This window comes from Mesocricetus auratus, unplaced genomic scaffold (assembly GCF_017639785.1).
Source record: "Mesocricetus auratus isolate SY011 unplaced genomic scaffold, BCM_Maur_2.0 Super-Scaffold_100006, whole genome shotgun sequence".
Taxonomy (NCBI): Eukaryota; Metazoa; Chordata; class Mammalia; order Rodentia; family Cricetidae; genus Mesocricetus; species Mesocricetus auratus.
The window spans coordinates 39,928,492-39,947,843 of record NW_024429190.1 but is presented as its reverse complement, the minus strand read 5'-3'; positions in this window follow the sequence as shown (position 1 = coordinate 39,947,843).

Sequence of the window (19,352 nt, the reverse complement as noted above, 5' to 3'; positions counted from 1 at the left end):
CTTTTGCTCTATGTCTAATATCCATATATGAATGAGTATATACCATGTATGTCTTTGTGTGACTGGGTATGTCACTCAGGATGGTTTCTTCTTGTTCCATCCACATTCTGGCAAATTTCAAGATTCCATTGTTTTATCCACTGAGTAGTACTCCATTATGTAAATGTACCACATTTTCTTAATCCATTCTTGAGTTGAGGGGCATCTAGGTTGATTCCAGGTTCCGGATATTACTAATAATGCTGCTATGAACATAGTTGAACAGATGTCCCCTATAATAAATTGGGGCTACCTTATATGCCATCCTATAACCTTTATCCAGTAGCTGAGGGAAGCAGAAGCAGACACCCACAGCTAAACACTGAGCTAAACTCCTGGAATAAAATTGCAGAGAGGGAGTAGTGATGATCAAGACTAGGCTGGAGACACAGCAGTAGCTGACCTGAATAAGGGGGAGTTAATGAACTCCAGACTAATAGCTGGGGAACCAGCATAGGACCAAACCAGGCCCCCTGAATGTGGGTGTCAGTTAGGAGGACTGGGCAGTCTGTGGAGCCTTTGGTAATAGATTAGTATTTATCCTTAGTGTGCAAATGGACTTTGGGAGTCTATTCCACATAAAGGGATACTCTCTCAGCTTAGACACATAGGGGAGGGCCTAGGTCCTGTTCCACATGATGTGATTGACTTTGAAGATCCCCAATGGTAGTCCTCATCCTCCTTGAAGACCAGAAAGGGAATGGGATAGGGGGCTAGTGAGGGACAGAAGAGGAGGGGAGGATGAGGGAACTAGGATTTTCATGTAAAACAAGATTGTTTCTAATTTAAATTTAAATTTAAAATCATAAAAAGGAAGTATAAAAACGTGTTAACTGGTTTGCATTTTTATTGACAAATTTAATATCAGTGTATATATGCTAAATAATTTTTTAAAATAGTATTGGTAATCCAGAGGCATTGTGATAATGATGCAAATGATAGACATGCAAAACTGAAATTGCAGAAATCTTTGCTAAGACACTTAGATGCATATTCATCTTGCCAAAAATGAATACATTCATAAATATCCAACATAAAATATCTATAAATCCAAAATTATACATGAACTGCCTTTTGGAGGTATTTATTCCATGTGGAAAATAATAGTGTAAAAATGAGAAACATATTTAAATGGGGAAGGAACAAAATCTGTCCAACTTAGTACAACCTAAATTAGTAATTTTTGAAATGTCCATAACACAGGCTACTGTCTGGCAGTTTTTCAGTTTTTCTTCATAAAATTTGTTATGATAAGATCTCTGTAAGGTTTTGTATAAATTCTACTTTGTTAATTGCTTTTAAATATGTACAGAAACATATGTCATCTCTTAATCTGTTAACTACTTATATGGCAAATTAACAGCAATCAAGCACTACACTTCCCCCACTAAAATACTATTTATCAACTTATGTATTCTAATATAAGGAAATTTGATACCTTTAATAGAAAATTCATCTGTTGTCTCATATCTTGGTATTTAGTTTAGTTCATCAAAAATAGATTGACATGACAATTATGTTGCCTATATAGTCCTTTCCTAGGTCCTCTGAATATATGTTATGTTTGCATGACTTGGTATTCTTTTGGCACTCCTAACTATCGGAGTTGCCTGTATCTAACTTTTTTGCCTACACTTGGGAATGCTGTCTTCCTACTGGTTTGTCTTATCCATGCTTCATATATTGTTTTTTGCCTAGTGTTATTATAATTTGTTATGGGATATTTGGGTGATATCCCTGGGCGGACTTTTTCTTTTTTTGGGGGTGTATATCTTGGGTAGGTGGCAACTGAGAGGAATGGAGGGAAGGGAAAATTGGATAGGATGTATTGTATGAGAGAAGAATAAATTTTAAAATAAATAATACGACACACACAAAATAGGCTAAATATTAGGAGATGGGGAAGGACTAAATACAAACAGCTCAGATGTATTGAGAATGAAGCTATAAAGTCAATTGTCTTTCTAGTTGTAATTTTTTCAGGTGTTTTTCCTGTTTTGTGGTGGAGAAGAGCAAATAATTTATTCAATACTGCAAGTAAAATCCATTTGGAAGCTACACAGATTCAGAACTGCTTTTTAAAATGAATGGAGGTACTTTACCATGTAGAGTTCTGGGGTTTGGTTAATTTTGATGTGTGAGGTTTATTTGTAAGCAGTTTTTAAAATAAAGTTTATGAAGTTAAAAAAGAAACTGGAAATGATAAGTAACTTGCACAAGAAGTATTGCTTTCATGCTAATCATGAATGTTGGCATTTATTTTAAATTTTCGTGAAGCGTGTGTAACTTCTAGAAAAGCAGCTGCTTTCTGCAGCTGTGAATGTTCAAGCAAGCAGGCCTTGTGATCTGACCTGGATCACACAAATAGCAAAAATGACAAATCCAGGATGAAGGCCAGAGCAGCTTTGTCCTTAATCCACTACTCTGTATAGAGAAATATGCAGCTTCTGAAAGACGGCTAATTCTATGGGAGCTTATGTTATGCTGGCTTATGTAACTGAGCCTGCACAAAAGACAAAATTCTGATAGCTCAGCACTCCTAGATCCATGGGCATTGCATCCTCCTTGATAACTGAATGACACAAAAGGTAAAGGCATGCTTCCTCCCTGTTCTCTTTGTTCATTCTCTTAGGCATAAAATAAAGAATTAAATAATGTCATATGTAGAAAGAAGAGTAAACTTGCCATAAAGATTGCTTTTTCTAGTTTATTTTCACATATGACCTTATAATTTTAATTAAATTTCTAACAATGGCATTCAAAAATCACAAAATTGCATAAAATAAATGTATTTACCTCCCAGAGAAAGGAGCTGATATTCATGCATGCACATGCATAACTTTATTGCACTTAAATCAATTTCTTCTCTATTCCTTGCACTTAGTTCCAAATGACATTTGACAAAGATATAAATGTTTCTAAGTTATAATAAGGTTAGGCTCTTTAGAAATAACATTGGGAAAAACATTTATACCTTCATTAGAAACATTAAATGTTTAAGAGTATTATCATAATTAGGTAGGGATAAAGAATACCAAATATTATAGTGCATTACTAATGCTTCTGGTTAACCTACAGAACTTGACAGCAAGCCACCATTCCAGAGGACACGATGTACTTGAGAAACAGATCATAGATATATTAAGCTAAGTTGGTATTCGCCTGAAAACTTCCCGTCTACTAACTTGCTTTTATAATTCTGCAAGGTGCTATGTATGCTGGAGGAAAAATGCAATCACCAACCTTCCACAATTAGTTATGGTGCAGAAATTAAGAAACTGTAGAAAGCTCAGTGCTAAATGGAACATTTATACTGTGTCTCCACATTCCAAGGTCCAGGGATCATTGTAAAATTAGGGACACAACCCAGAAGAACCAGAGGTGGTGAATGAATGAAAGGAAACAGTGTTCCACATATACAGTACAGAAACTGCACTCATAGTTGTCGTGACAATGTGGATAACATCAATGCACCCTCAAGCAAGACCACCCCTACAATGTGGATGGGGTAGACATGGACTCCCAATTCTTGGATAGAAAAAAAGGTGAGATTTTAGCATGTTGCTCAGAAAACTACACACTCTGTCTAAAATTAACCAGTCACTTGTTGGTAAAATTTTCCATGCAATTCTTTGGACAAGTGTTTATTGAAAAGACTTCTGTAAAAGAGGAGAGAGTCAAGGTTGGCATAGTGATTTTTACCTGTAGATGTTGTTTCCTTCAACCTAAACCTACAGATCCAAGATTAAGAATAGAAGCCCAAATCCCATTCAGTAAGCATTAATCTTGTTTTTTTGCAGAAGGGGTTGATTGGTTCTTAGGGACTGTTTACAACATAGCTCCTGCAACTGCAATTATGTAAATGTAGTTCAAAGGGAGGGGAGGGCAAAAGAGAATAAAGGAGAAAGACAATAAGGAGAGATCTGGTTGGGGGTGCAAGTAGTTATACAGGAACAAGAAGGAAGAGGAGGACAAACAACTCCCTGTTAAGAAAATACGTGTCATGGATCAAAACAAGCTCTCTGAATGTGGGTGCCAGTTAGGAGACCTGCGAAGTCTATGGGACCTCTAACAGTGGAGCCAGCATTTATCCTTAGTGCACAAATGGCCTTTGGGAGCCCATTCCCTATATGGAGGGATACTATTTCAGCCCAGATACATGGATGAGGGCCCAGGGTCTTCCCCAAATGACATGACAGACTTTGATGATCCACAATGGAAGGCCTCACTAACCCTGTGGAGTGGGTGGGGAGTGGGCTGAGTGGTGTCCTTTGGGGGGGCATGAGAGGATGGGAGGAGAGGAAACTGGGGGAATTGATATGTAAAGTAAGAGTGTTTCTAAATAAAAAATAATATAAAAATGAAATGTATGTGATATCCACCAGCCAAACAGGAATTTTCTGTTGTTGGAAGACATTTTCCAACAGCTACATGATTGAGAAACTGCAGCCTGACTGTTGGTGCTTAGTGAATCCTCTGTCAAGCTGGATGATTGGGCATTTCCCCTTATAACAGAAAGTAATTCTAGACTACCAAAATTACAGAAAATAGAAAACATTTATGGGACTGGGACTTGTACTTCCTGTGATTTGTTACCTGAGCCTAGAGAATAAAATACAAAACTCATATTTTTTAATGAAAAAGAAAAGTTTAGTTATGGATCAAGAATGTTACTGAATAGGTGCCTTTGTAAATATTGAAATTACAGAAAAGATCAAATTAATAAACTGAAATCAGTGAATATAAAAGGTTTAATAAAACTCTAGTTTGATTTGGCATGACATAAATGTCAAAAGAGGCACAGCCAAAGACATTTTATTACAAAGACCCTACAGCACCAATAAATCCACTGACAATTGGCCTTTAAAAAAGAATAAAAGAGGAAAAAATAATAATAAATAAATCCCAGCTACACAGTGGTCATAGATTACAGCAAAATGGCACTGAAGGTCCCTTTATATATTGTTTATGACTGGAGATGTTTTCTTGTCTGTTACAAACAAGAAAATTCTAGAAATACTCTGCTCGACATTTGACTAAGTGCTAATACTTGCTTGCGTTAGAAAGACAAGACATGCTATGATTGTCATTAGCTGTCTCTGTCCTCCATATTTTTACATGGATGTAGTTTTCACACATTCAATATTGATAGCAATATTCAGAAGGACCTTTTCCACCCAGCCTTCTTCCTGTTCCACCTCCTCCTCTTTAGAGAATTTTTTCAAAACGTCTATGATCACGTTTTTATTTTCCTTTTTTGTCTCCTGGTCTCTTACCCTCTAATCTTATTTATATGTTTGAAATGTCCCCATTCATATAAACCAACTGTGACAAATTTAAGTTTTCAAGGAAGGGTTTTTTTTCCGTGTGCGCAGGAACTTGTTGGTGCCCAATTGACTATTGTTTCTCACCTTGTATAATCCAGCGATTTTATAATTGATACTTCTGGTGTTCTTGTGAATGCAAAACAGTGAACCCAACAGTAAGAACAGCAACTAACTTATAATGTGAATTGAAATATTGTAAAGACTAATGTCTTGCAAAGAGTATGCATTACTATCTATGCTATGGTTCCAGTATGATGCTTAGCACAGAAGAATTCATCATGCTCCCACCAACCAGCACACCTTGACAGTGGCACTGAGCCTCTGTCCTGCTGTATGACCTGCATCTTGCCGCTGAATCAGAGTACATAAAGGGAAAACTAAACTGTGCTGTGCAATGGAGCTGAGCAATATCTGACTTATGGGAACTCTCCAGGTAAAAGCAAGTGTCAAATAACCAAATTTTAGGATAATTCAAAAGATGGAGAGAGATTACATAGAATAGATATGTCTTTGTGTGTAAAAGTGTGGTTTCTCTATATATTACATTAGAGATAACGCATTTATTTTTGAAACAAAAGTAGTTTGGCACGGTTTCACCCTGTGATCACTTATAAGTAAGCTAATGATATTATCAGTATTGTTCTGCACACTTCTTAATGGTAATTCAGATGCTATATTTTTGTTAAATGTCTGTATCTCTGCCAATTGCATAAGGTGGTCTACTTTTTACTATGTGGAATTCTTTTTTTGTTTTGTTTTGCTGTTGTTTTGTTTTGTTTTGTTGTTTGTTTGTTTGTTTAGGACAGGATTTATCTGTGTAGGCTTCGTTGTACTGGAACTCACTTTGTAGAACAGGCTGATCTCAAATTCACAGAGATCTACCCCCAGTTCCTTCTGAATGCTGAGTTAAAGACATGTGACACCACCACCTGGCAGCTATTTGGAATTCTTTTAAGCACAATTTTCTAGATAACCACAAGTCAAAACTCTAAAGGGAAAAGGGCAGGCAAAAATGGAACAATAAGATGTTTTCAGGTATGTAAAACAATTGCAGCACATTTTCTTCACAGGGGTTAGTAAATAAATTGATTGTGAAAGGAAATAAGAATGAATTACTCCAAATGAATATTCCAAAAAATTTTCAGGTTTCAGTTTTGGTAAATAAAAACTTACAAAATGTATTGGAGGCATCAATGAGATTGCTCAGCAGATGGATGCTCTTGCTACCAAGTCTGAGAAAAACATTTAATTGCTAGAACATGCATGATGGAAAGAGGCAGTTGACTCCTATGAGTTATCCTCGTTTCTTATTTCCACAGGTGGAATCTGGCATCAGGACATCCCTGCACATTTACACACACACACTCACACACACACACACACACACACACACACACAAGATATAAGTGTTTTTATAAACAATTAGGAAAATTACATGTGTTTTAGGGCATATGATTGGCACTGTTCCTGGAGAGACTTACCCTCGATAGGGAACCTATAAAAGATCCAAGTAGAGAAACCAACAAAGTCTAAGTTATTGAACCAATGAGTTTTATTGGGGTTAATTATAGGAATATGTTTGAAGAGTTACTTATAAAAGCGGAAATGATTTAAAGGCAGCTGAATCACCAAGCCCACCACAGCAGGCATGATCTTCAGGAATGTTGTAGTCTGTGTGTCAATGCACGACTTGCTGGAAGTTTGAGACTCTTTTTCAGGCAACTCAGGTAGGTCGATCGGCTTCTATAGCTGGTCTCTGTTCCTTCTGATTGGTTCATCAGGTCTTTGCGTATTTCTGGTGGCTTGAGTGCTTTGAGACTTTTCTAGGTAGCTCGGGTATCTTCGAGTGTCTTTCATTTGTCCTTATTTCTTATAGATGCTTGGAGAAGGAAGGACCTAAGGAATATCTTCAGTTCCTGGAACTTGCTGAAGTCTTTGATTTCTGTACTTGCTGTATTTAGTAATCCTTCCTGCATTACAGAAATTTCATCTCTCCCTAGAATATCTCATGTATTAATTATGTTCCCTCCAAAATGGAGGGAGGTAGAGACTTTTCTCCATCTAGTCCAGCCCCACTGGATCCATTTTCTCTCTGCCCACTGGGTCCGGCAACTGCCTACAAGATAACTATTCAGAGACTTTGTATATGTTTATAATTGTGTGTGGCCAATGGCTTAGGCTTCTTACTGTCTAGCTGTCTCTTAAAATACTAATGAATTTCTGTTAATCTGTGTATCTCCACGTGGTTGTAGATTACCAGTGATGCCCTTGCATCTTGCTTCCTAGTCCCTAAGTGGATACTTTCTCACTATCTCTTAGTTCAGATTTCCTGCTTAGCTAAATTTTGCCTGTTCCTCGGCTGAAACAGCTTTATTTATCAACCAACAAGGCACACACATAGTCACAGATTACAGGACACCCTGTGTCAGAGGGTTTTTTACAAGGGGAAATATCTACAAAACAGTGCAAACAAAAATCTCAACACAATTTAAACTTGTGTTAATGGGCATATTTTTTCATTTGACAACTGTAATGTCCTATAGTTCTGGCAAGGTGGAATGAGGAAAAGCCTTGGCCTTTTGGGAATTCATGCATATGCATGAGTATATTTGTGTGTATGCATATATGAGTTTCTGTGCAACATGTGTGTTCATGTACAGGCATGTATATAGAAGCCATAGAGAGCTTTTAGCATCATTTCATTTCTTAGGTGCTGTCCACATTATTTTTATAAATATGTTCATTTATTCTTTGAGAATTTCATAATTTACATTTTAGATTCATGTCCTTTCCTTTATTCTTTGTGCAACCACCCTCACCCACCCACCATATCTCAAACTTCTGCACCATTTTTCTGTTTTGTATTTTTAATAAATCATCCACTCCAGTCTGAGCTGTCTATAGAGAGTGGTGATGACCAACCAGGATGTACATTCTTGAAGAACAATGACTCCCCCTACTCTAGAAGTCATCAAATGTCTATAGCTCCTAGGTTATAAGCAGGGGATATTGAACTCCTTCCTACTTATTCTAAAATGTTGATTGGCTTGTAGGCCTTGTTTAATACACAGGATTTTTCCAAGCAAAAACAGCTGTTCTGAATCCATGACTGTAGTAGTTATAATTCAGAAGAATTTATTTACTCCAGCTATCCATGATTTATATCTCTTATGATTGTTCTGCTCCATCTTCTCAAATTGTCTTTGAATACACTAGGTAAGATATGTGAGACATGTAGCATTCATAGCTTAGCACTTTGTAGTCTTATTCTCTGAACTTAAAAAATGTGAGTTTCTATATCAACAAACATCCAGGCCACATAGAAATTTCTCTGCTGAAGACATTGGTCATATGACATGGATAAATCTAGTCTGTTCTGCCCAGTTTCTTTTCATTATTTCTTTTTTACTTTTTTATTCATTTTATATACAAACCACAGTTTCCCCTCCATCCCCTCCTCCTCCTCTTTCCCCACCTTCCTTCAACCCAGCCCAGTCCACTCTCCAGAACAGGTAAGGTCTCCCATGAGGAGTCAACAAAGCCTGGGGCATTCATTTCAAGCAAGATCAAGCACCTCTCCCCAGTCTCTATTTTGTTGGTTAGCTCTCATAGTCCTGGAGGGTGCCATGAAGACTACTGAGGAGAAAATCATCAACTATTTTACTCAGCTTACCCTTGAGAAACACAGTAATGAGAGGCATGTCAAGAAATACCCATGGCTACAACAGTAAAATGAATGTCATGTGGGTACTTATCAGTTAATGGTAGGCTTTAAAGCACACCTGAGAAAAGAAAATAGCATACTTAGTACTGGAAATATGAAACAAAGTCTATTAGTACTCTGACTGGTCCCAGAGATGGACATACTAAAATTATTTTGCTAAATGGGATTGGCATCAACCTTTAGACTGGTTGACAGATATCATCAATTTCTTTGCTGTTAATATGGATTATTATTATTATTATTTAATATGAGTTTTTATCTTACCAGGAAGTCACCAAGCATTCTCTGCTACAATAATTTTAAGTCATGTTTATTTACTCTGTGTTGTTGCTGTTACTGCTGCTGTTTTTGTTTGTTTATTTTTTGTTTTAAACTAAGTGAAAATCCTTATTTTTATGGACGATAAAAGGGCTGACAAAGAAATCAAATAAACAATGCCCTTTACAATAGCCACAAACAACAAAAAATACCTTGGGGTAACTCTAACTAAAAAGGTGAAAGACCTGTATAACAAGAACTTTGTGTCATTAAAGAAAGAAATTAAAGAAGACACCAGAAAAGATCCTACTCAAAAGAAATTAAAATAAAATTCAGTTTCAATTTTAACATATAGGTGAGGTCTCCTGTTAAGTAATCTAACTGAAGTAGTGACAAGTGTTGGAAAGCATTTTGAACAGGGCATCACTTTCAATCTTTCATCATTTCCAATCTAGCAATTTTAAATTCTATTCTCACATTTGATATGCTGTAGTAAACTTGAAGATCTCAAAACAGACTAGCAGCTCAAAATGCATTATTTTCGTTCCTGATTTATATACAATTTAAAAGAAGTTCATTGAAAAGATCGTTTTAGAAATTGACCATAAATTGTCAAAATTTCAATGACTTATACACATTGAGAGTATTTAATTTTCCAGCTTTCCCAAAAATTCATTAATAATAACATTCTGCTAAAATGCTAGCATATAATGTTTATGGAATTCTTTTCATTAGTATTTCTAAAGAACACTTTTGTACTGTGTCTCTATATTCTTTGACTATAAAAACTTTGCTCTTATTTATCTTAAGTAATATATCAGGAACAGCTACTCCCCTGAATCTATTGAGCCTTGGGCAGCAGATCAGTACCCATCCCAAGTATACACACGGACTTTGGACTCCCATAGAACAATGTGAGGTGCACTCTCACCCTGAACTCTTGGGGAAGGGTCTAGGCCCTGCCCTATATGAAATGACAGACTATGGACACCCCCATGGAGGGCCTCACCCTCCCTGGGGGAATGAGGGGATAACAGGGGGGGGTTGGGGGGAGGGCACGGGAGGAGGGGAGGGAATGGGAGAGGAACCTGGAACTGACTTGTGAAGCAACCTCATTTCTTATCTAAATTTAAACTGGAAAATAAAATAAAAAACAAAAAACAAAAAAACAAAAAACAAAAACAAAAAAGTAATATATCAGAAAGTTCAGACTAAAGCTTTAAACTCAATATCTGTGTTTATTTAATACACTTTTTATTTAATAATTTACAACCATTTTACATATTATTTCCCCCATCCCTCTCCCATCCTCCCATTCTCCCTACCTATATCCCTAACCCACCCACACCCAGTCTCCAAGGACAGTGAGGCCTCTAATGGGGGATCAGCAGAGTCTATCACATCATTTGGGGGAGGGCCCAGTTCTTCATCCATGTATCAGGGTGAAATAGTATCACTCCCTAGGGAATGGACTCCCAGAGTCCATTTGTGCACTAGAGATAAATACTGGTTCTACTGTTAGAGGACTCATAGACTGCCATTGACTCCTAACTGGCTCCCAATTCAGAGGTTTGGTCCAATGCTGGTTCCCCAGCTATAAAACTTGGATCCATGTGCTCTCACTTGGTTAAGACAGTTAGTTCTGTATGTTTCTTCATCATGGTTTTGAATCCTTTACTCGTTCCTCCTTCCTCTCAAATCCATTCCAGGAGTAAGGCTCAGTGCTTATTGTAGGTTCCTGATTATGTTTCTATCAGCTACTGGATGAATGTTCTAGGATGGTAATTAAGGTAGTCATCAATCTAATTATAGGTAAAGGGTATCTAATGTGGCATTTCCACTACTGCCTAGATTCTTAGTTGGGTTCATCTTTATGGATCTCTGAACACATCCCTAGTTCCAGATTTGTCTTTACATCCTTACTGGCTCCCTATATTAAGGTATACCTTTTCTTGCTCTCCTCTATTCCTCCCCTGACTCAGTCTTACTAATCCCTCTTATTCTGCCCCCCCCACTGTTCTCCCCTTCTCTTTTTCCTAAATCCTTCCCCTCTCCTCCCATGCTCGCAGTTATTCTTATCTCTTTCACCTTCTTCATGGAAACATGCATTTTTCTCCTAGGGTTCTCCTTGCTTCCTAGTTTCTCTGGTGGTGTGGATTGTAAGCTGGTAGTCCTTTGTTCTTTGCCTAATATCCATGTGTGAGTGAGTGCATACCATTTTTGTCTTTTTTGTGAATGGGTTATATCTCTCAGGATAGTTTCTTCCAATTCCATCCATTTCCCTTTGAATTTCAAGATTTCATTGTTTTTGTTGTTGTTTTGTTTTTTTTGGCTAATACTCCTTTATATAAATGTACCACATTTTCTTTATCTATTCTCCTGGTGAGGGGCACCTAGGTTGCTTCCATGTTCTGGCTATTACAATCAACATGGCTATGAATGTAGTTGAACACAATTACTTTGATGAATGTGCAACCTTAGGGTATGTGCCCAAAGGTGGAATTGCTGGATCTTGAGGAAGACTAAATCCTGTTTTTCCTGAGAAACTGCCATACTTATTTCCAAAGAAGCCACCTGAGTTTGCATTCCGACCAGCAATGGAGGTGTGTTCACATTTCTCCACACCCTCTCCAGCATGGACTGTCATTAGAGATTTTTATTTTAACCATTCTGACAGGAGTATGATGGCATCACAGAGTTGTTTAGATTTACATTTCTCTCATGGCTAAGGGTGTTGAACACCTTCTATTTATTTTTCATTTTTTTGCTTTTTTGCATTTTTTATTTAAATTAGAAACAAGCTTGCTTCACATGTCAATTCCAGCTCCCTCTACCTACCCTCCTCCCCACCGTCCTCAATACTCCATTCCCCAGTGACTGTGAGGCAACCTCCATGTAGGATCTCCAGAGTGTACCATTTCATCCAGGGCAGGGCCTAGACCCTCTCCCATGTTTCCAGGCTGAGACAGCATCCCTCAATGTGGACTAGGCTCCCAAAGTCCATTTATAAGCCAGGGATAAATACTGATCTACTACCCAAGGTCCTGAAGATTGCCTAGGCTTCCTCAATGACACCCACATTCAGTGGATCAGGATTAGTCCCATGCTGCCTCTGAGTCATTAGTCTGGGTTCCAAAACCTCCCCCTTATTCAGATAAGCTGTCTTTGTAGTTATCAGCAGCCCAGTCTTGACCCCTGTGCTCATTAGTCCTCCCTTTTTGACACTGGGTTCCAGGAGTCCAGTAAAGTGTTTAGCTGTTTTTATCAGTCACTGGGTGAAAGTTCATGTGTGTTTTTTGTGGCTGGGTTACCTCACACAGTATGGTTTCTTCTAGAGCTTTACATTTGCCTGCAAATTTAAAGATTCAATTGTTTTTTTCTGCTAAATAGTAATCAATTATGTAAATTACCACAGTTTCTCTATCTACTCTTCAGTTGAGGGACATCTAGGTTGCTTTCAGGTTCTGCCTATTACAACTAATGCTGCTGTAAACATAGTGGAACAGATTTCCTTTTTGTATGAATGTGCATCTTTTGGTTATATGCCTAAGAGTGGAATTGTTGGGTCTGTTATAGACTGATTCATATTTTTGTGAGAAATCTCCATACAGACTTCCAGTGTGGCCATACTTGTTCACAATCCCACCAGCAACAGAGAAGTGTTCTCCTCTCTCTACATCCTCTCCAGCATAAATTGTCATTGGTGTTTTTGGTTTTACCCATTGTGAAAGGAGTGAGATGGTATCTCAGAGTTTTTTGATTTGCATTTCCTTAATTGATAAGGATGTTGAAGCATTGGAATTAACTCTTCTTTAAATTTCTGGTGAAAGTCTCCAATGAAGCCATATGGACCTGGGCTTTTGTTGTTGGGAGATTTTTGATGACTGCTTCTATTTTATCACAGGCTATAGGTATTTTTATATTGCTTATCTATTCTTGATTTAATTTTGGCAACTGATAGCTATCCAGAAAATTGTCAATTTCCTTTAAATTGTTGAATTTTGTGGAGTATAGATTTTCAGAGTATGGCCTGATGATTCTCTAGATATCCTCATTTTCCATTGTTATGTCCCCCTATTCATTTCTGATTTTGTTAATTATCATGATCTCTCTCTGCCATTTGATTAGTTTGGATAAAGGTTTGTCTACCCTGTTGATTTTCTCAAAGAACCAACTCTTTGTTTCATTGATACTTTGCAATAATTTCCTGGTTTCTAATTTCTTGATTTTAGTCCTCAATTTGATTATTTAGTGATATCTACTCCTCTTAGGTGAGTCTGCTTCTTTTTTTTCTGGAGCTTTCAGTTTTGCTATTATTTCTCCAGTGTGACTATCCTCTAGTTTCTTAATGTTGGCACTTAGTGCTATGAACTTTCCTCTTAGCACTTCTTTCAAAGTCTCCCTTAGGTTTGTGCCTTCAATCTCATTGTGTTCTAGGAAGTCTTTAATTTCTTTTTTATTTTTTCCTTTATTCAGGATTGGTGCAATTGCACACTTTTCAATTTTTATGAGTTTGTAGGTTTTCTGCAATTTTTGTTGTTGTTGTTGAATTCTGGCATTAAAGCATGGTGGTCCAAAAGATACAGGGGTCATTCCTATTTTTTTGTGTCTGTTGCTTGCTATCTTGCTGAGTATGTGGCCAATTTTAGAGAAGATTCCATGTGGTGATGAGAAGAAGGTATATTCTTTTGTTATTGGATGGCAGGGTCTATAAATGTCTATTAAATCCAATTGGGCCATAACTTGTGTTAGTTCCTTTATTTCTTTACAAAATTTCTGTCTGGTGTTCAGAGTGTGGTATTGAATTATCCCACTATAAACATTTGAGTTTTTATGTATTATTTGAGTTTTAGTAATATTTCTTTTGTTAATTTTAATGCCTTTGTTTGGGGCATCGATATTCACAAGTGAGACTTCATCTTGATGGATTTCTCTTGTTATGAAAATGAAATGACCTTCTTCATCTCTTTTGATTGATTTTAGTTTAAAGTCTAATTTGTTAGATATTAGTATTGCTACACATACTTGTTTCTTGGATCCATTTTATTGTAATCTTTCCCCAACCCTTAACTATGAGGTACCATCTGTCTTTGAAGTTGATGTGTTTCTTGCATGCAGCAGAAGGTTGGTTTCTGTCTTCACATCCATTGTATTAGTCTTTGTCATTTTATAGATGAGTTGATACCATTAATATTGAGGGATATTAATTACCATTGATTGTTAATTCTTCTTTGTTTTGGATTTGCTGTTTTTGGTGGTATCATGTGTGGATCCCTCACCCTTTACTTTTTGCTGTTGGTAAAGTAGGATTATCTATTGTCTATATTTTGTGGAGGTAGTTAGCTTCCTAGGGTTGTAGTTTTCCTTCCAGGTTTATTTCCAGAAATTTATATATGGCTGGATTAGTGTATATGTATTATTTAAATCTGGTTTGGTCATAGAATATTTTGTTTTCAGTTTCTATAATAATTGAAAGCTTTGCAGGGTATAGACTTTGGGATTGTATCTATGATCTCATCTTGTTGGTAACATATATATGGTGGACCTTCTGGCTTTCAGAGTTTCCATGGGAAAGTCAGGTGTGAATCTGATAGTTTTGCCTTTATATGTTACTTGGCCTTTTTCCTTTGCTGCTCTTAATATTCTTTTCTTATTCTGTATGTTTGGTATTTTGATTATTATGTGATGAGGGGACTTTGTTTTTTTGGTCCAGTCTATTTGGTGTTGGGTAGCTTCCATAGGCATGTCCTTCTTCAAGATGGGAAAGTTTTCTTCAATGATTCTGTTGCATATGTTTTCTGCACCTTTGAGTTGAATTTCTTCACCTTCTTCTATACCTGTTTTTCTTAGGTTTGGCCTTAGTGTCCCATATGTCCTGGATATTTTGTAATAGGGATTTATTGGACTTAAGGTTTTCTTTGGTCAATGAATTTCTTTCTCCTAGTGTATCTTTAATGACTGATGTTCTCTTTTCCATCTCTTGCATTCTGTTTTTTATGCTTGTATCTGTAGTTCCTGATCTTTTACATAGATTTTTTTCTATTTCCAGCATTTCCTCAGACTGTGTGTGGTTTTTTTTTGATTGTCTATATTGCAGGTTTCAAACCTTGCACTGTTTAAATTGTTTCTTGCAATTTTTCATTTGTCTTTTTCTCCTTTTCTTGATTTTTTTTTGTTTTTTCTTCCATTTCTTTAAGGCATTTTTCTCCTTATCTTTTTGAGGGTCTCTAATGTCTTTATAAATTTGGCTTTTGGGTCATTCTCTTCTGCTTCATATGTGTTGGTATGTTCAGGTCTTACTGATGTGGAGTCCATAAACTTTGTCAGGGTCATTTTGTTCTTTCTGTTGTTGACTGTGTTCTTATACTGTCATCTTCCCATTCATTTTTCCAGTGAGTGCAAGAGGGATCTCTTCCTCTCCTGTTGTCTTGTGCTGAGTGTAGGTTGGCCAAGACTTCAATGTTGACAACTCTGAATGTTCCAGCTTCCCTTGTTGTTCTCCTGACACAGAGGGAATGGGGCTGCCAAGACTCAAGCTCAAGCTCAAACTCAAACTGAGAGGGGCTAAGACTCAAGCAGACTCTTGATAGTGTGGGCTGCTGGGTCCACTATAAGGGGGGCATACCCAGGAATTTCTATGGAGGGGATGGAGGTAGTCAGGCCTGTATTGACCCCACACATATCTCAAGCTGAGGGCATAGAGAGGCCAAGACTGAAATGAGGGTAGACTCTAGAGAGTCCTGGCTGCTGAGTCAGGTCCACTCTAGGAGGCACGGATCCAGGAGTTTCCAGGAAGAGTTCAATATCCTGTTTTATCTTTCAGATTTTTCATTTGATCAAGGTGACATTTTAAAGTTAAAATTGCCTCAAATCATTGTTTTAAGTTGTTAAAACTACATTTAAATAAATAAATAAAGTAAGCATTGAAATAGTTGGTTACAGTAAAGGCATGTTAATGAATATACTTCTTGCAATGTTGTAATCTATTAGTTCTGACAGATCTATCTGTGGTTAAGACAGACTTGAAACACTTAGGAAAAATGTGTGTGTGTGTGTGTGTGTGTGTGTGTGTGTGTGTGTGTGTGTGTGCATGTGCCTTGGTTTGTTTTAAAATTTTCACTTTCCATTCCTACTCAAACAAAAAACTGGTTTAAAGGACCAGAAACTTGGTAACTTGATGTAATAATTTCAGAAAAAATCTCTTACATGCAAGTCTGTGTTGTCTTTGCTATTAGATGTAATTCTTTTTATTTTAATTTTTCTATTCTTTTTTATAGCAACAACATTTTCCACTCCATGCTCTCCTCCAGTTTTCCCAAACATTACCTATCCACTCCTCAGAGATGGTAAGGCCTCCCATGGGAAGTCAACAAAGACTGGCACATCAAGTTGAGTCAGGATCAATCCCTCACCCCCATCAAGGTTAAGCAAAGGCATATGCCCCATGGGGAATGGACCCCAAATAGCCAGCTCATGCACCAGGGAGAGTTTCTGGTCCTAATGCCAGGGGTCACACAAATAGACCAAGTCCAACAACTGTCATCTATATGCAGAGGGCCTAATATTGTTCATGTAGGCTCCACAGGTGTCTCTCCAGAATCCAGGAGCTCACACTAGCTTGGGTTAACTGTCTCTGTGGGCTTACCTGTAATGATTTTGATCTCCCCTTGCTCATACAATCCTTCCTCCCTGTCTCCCACCAGACTCTCAGAGCTCAGTACAGTGCTTTGCTGTGGATCTCTGCACCTGCTTCCATCAGTCAATAGATGAAGGCTCATACTACCACTTTAAAGTAGAAAATTACAAGGTACCATTTGGCTTTGTTATCATGACATGTCCAAGAGAAAACCTAGACATTCCTAACCTACAAAAAATACAATTGATTATTCTTTCTCAGCTGCTTCTTATTTACATAATATAATTGACTTTTTCATTACTCAGGTTTACCTTAAAGTTCCTTAGTGTCACTCTCTATTAGAATTTGTACAAACTAAAAATATGCTTGCAGGGAATGTAATAATACAGGCAGAACTGGCCCCATCTCTGTAACCTGTTCTGTACACAGGTGTGGAGGTCTCTTTAAGAGGCAATTCCCACCTATTTTTCTCTCCTCTCTCTCTTTCCTCTCTGCCACTTCTATGAGAAGGCAGCTGCCATCTCTCTCACACTGTCTCCCTGTCTCTGGTTCTGTCTATCTCTTTTGTCTTTTCTGTCTTCCTTTCCCTTACTCCTGTACTTTCTCCCATTAAACCTTCTACAGAAATTCTGTCTGTATGTTTCTGTCTGTAGCAAAACTGGTGGTTGTTCCTCACCTGCTGTAAGACCTGCATGTGGTACCACCTTAGTGCTCTATTCACATCAGTGAAGACAGTCTACCCTTCAAAGCTTAATCTCTTCAGACTTGGCAAGAGTGTAAATGGTTTTGACTTGTCTTGACTATAGATATTGAACATATTTTTTTAAATTTTATTTATATATTATCTCAAAGAAACCCACGATTGGAAATTATTATTTTATATAAAATTGAAATGAAAGTGCATTACCTCAAAACATCTGCTCTTTAGAAGAATTAACATAAGTCAATGCACCCTAAGGAATAGCACAGTGAATTTACAAGAATATTTCTTTTTGCCTAATAAACCCAAATATACATATTCATTCTGGCATATTTAGCCAAATGAGTTCCAGAAAATCAATATGTCAGTGCTAATCCACAAGTTTCCAAAGATTTCTCAGAACATCTGTGAGAGTAGAAAGCTTGTATTTGGCAAATTCAATTTATACTCATCCTGGATTAATATCTAAGTCTGGAAATTGGTGAATGTTTAATCCTCATATTTAATTGTGTAAACCTTTAATGATTAGGGTTTATCACAACAGTTAACAACAGTTGCCCAAAAATACAGAGAAGGAAAAAGACATAAGCTTGAAGGTTAACATCTCTTTGTTTTGGATTTGAATTCTGCAAACTATAGGATAGATTCACATATAGATAAATTACATTTCCTTTTATCTAAATAAAATGTAAAAAAGAAACATTTATTATTCAGGAGACTTTTTATGGAAATTTAAATTTGACTTAAAAGATGTATTGGAATATTTGCAAACCCAACTTATTTCATGATTAAAGAATTAAGGCAAAATTACGTTGTTCTAAGAAGTGACAGATTCATATTTTACATATTAAAATAAAAAATGTTCTCTAATTCAATTGAAAGATGTTGAAGTTTTATGTGAATGGCTAAAAATTTAACAAAAACTCAAAGATTTTCCTTAATTTCATAAATATATTTGTTTATCCACATATTTGTCAAATAATCAAGACCTTGGTGAAAGAATAATCGGCAGAACTGCTCAATATATTTGTTTTTGTAGAATAAAATGTGTAATTATAAGAAAGCAATTATATGCACTGTGAAGGTTAGCAACTCCAAACAGTGATAATAAATGCATAGAAGAGTCAGAGAATGTGTCTGTCAATGGCCATGAACTAGGCAAGTTGCCAGAGATGGCACTCTTATAAAAAGCAGCAGAATTTTGAATAAATAGAAGTTGAGAGTAGAATGTTGGCTGCAAATATCAGAGATTTTAAATGGGGGAAAATATTAAATTCAATAAAACTCTTACAAAAGAGTAGAAGAAGGAAGTTTTGTTCTATTGCTGTATATCATGATGACTATTGATAACATCAATGTGCTCATTTTCAAAAGGTAGCCTAGGTCCAGCAGGTTGGCTCAGTGAGCAAAGTACTTGCTTCCCATTTTGAAGATATGAGTTCTATTCCCAAGATGCCACATCAAAGCCATACTAGTACAAAGTGTTCTTTGATCTCCATGTTTGCTATGGCACATACATACACTCACACACACACACACACACACACACACCACACACACACACAGAGAGAGAGAGAGAGAGAGAGAGAGAGAGAGAGAGAGAGAGAGAGAGAGAGAGAGAGAGAGAGAGAGAGAGAGAAACACACGGATAATATAAATGCAATCAAT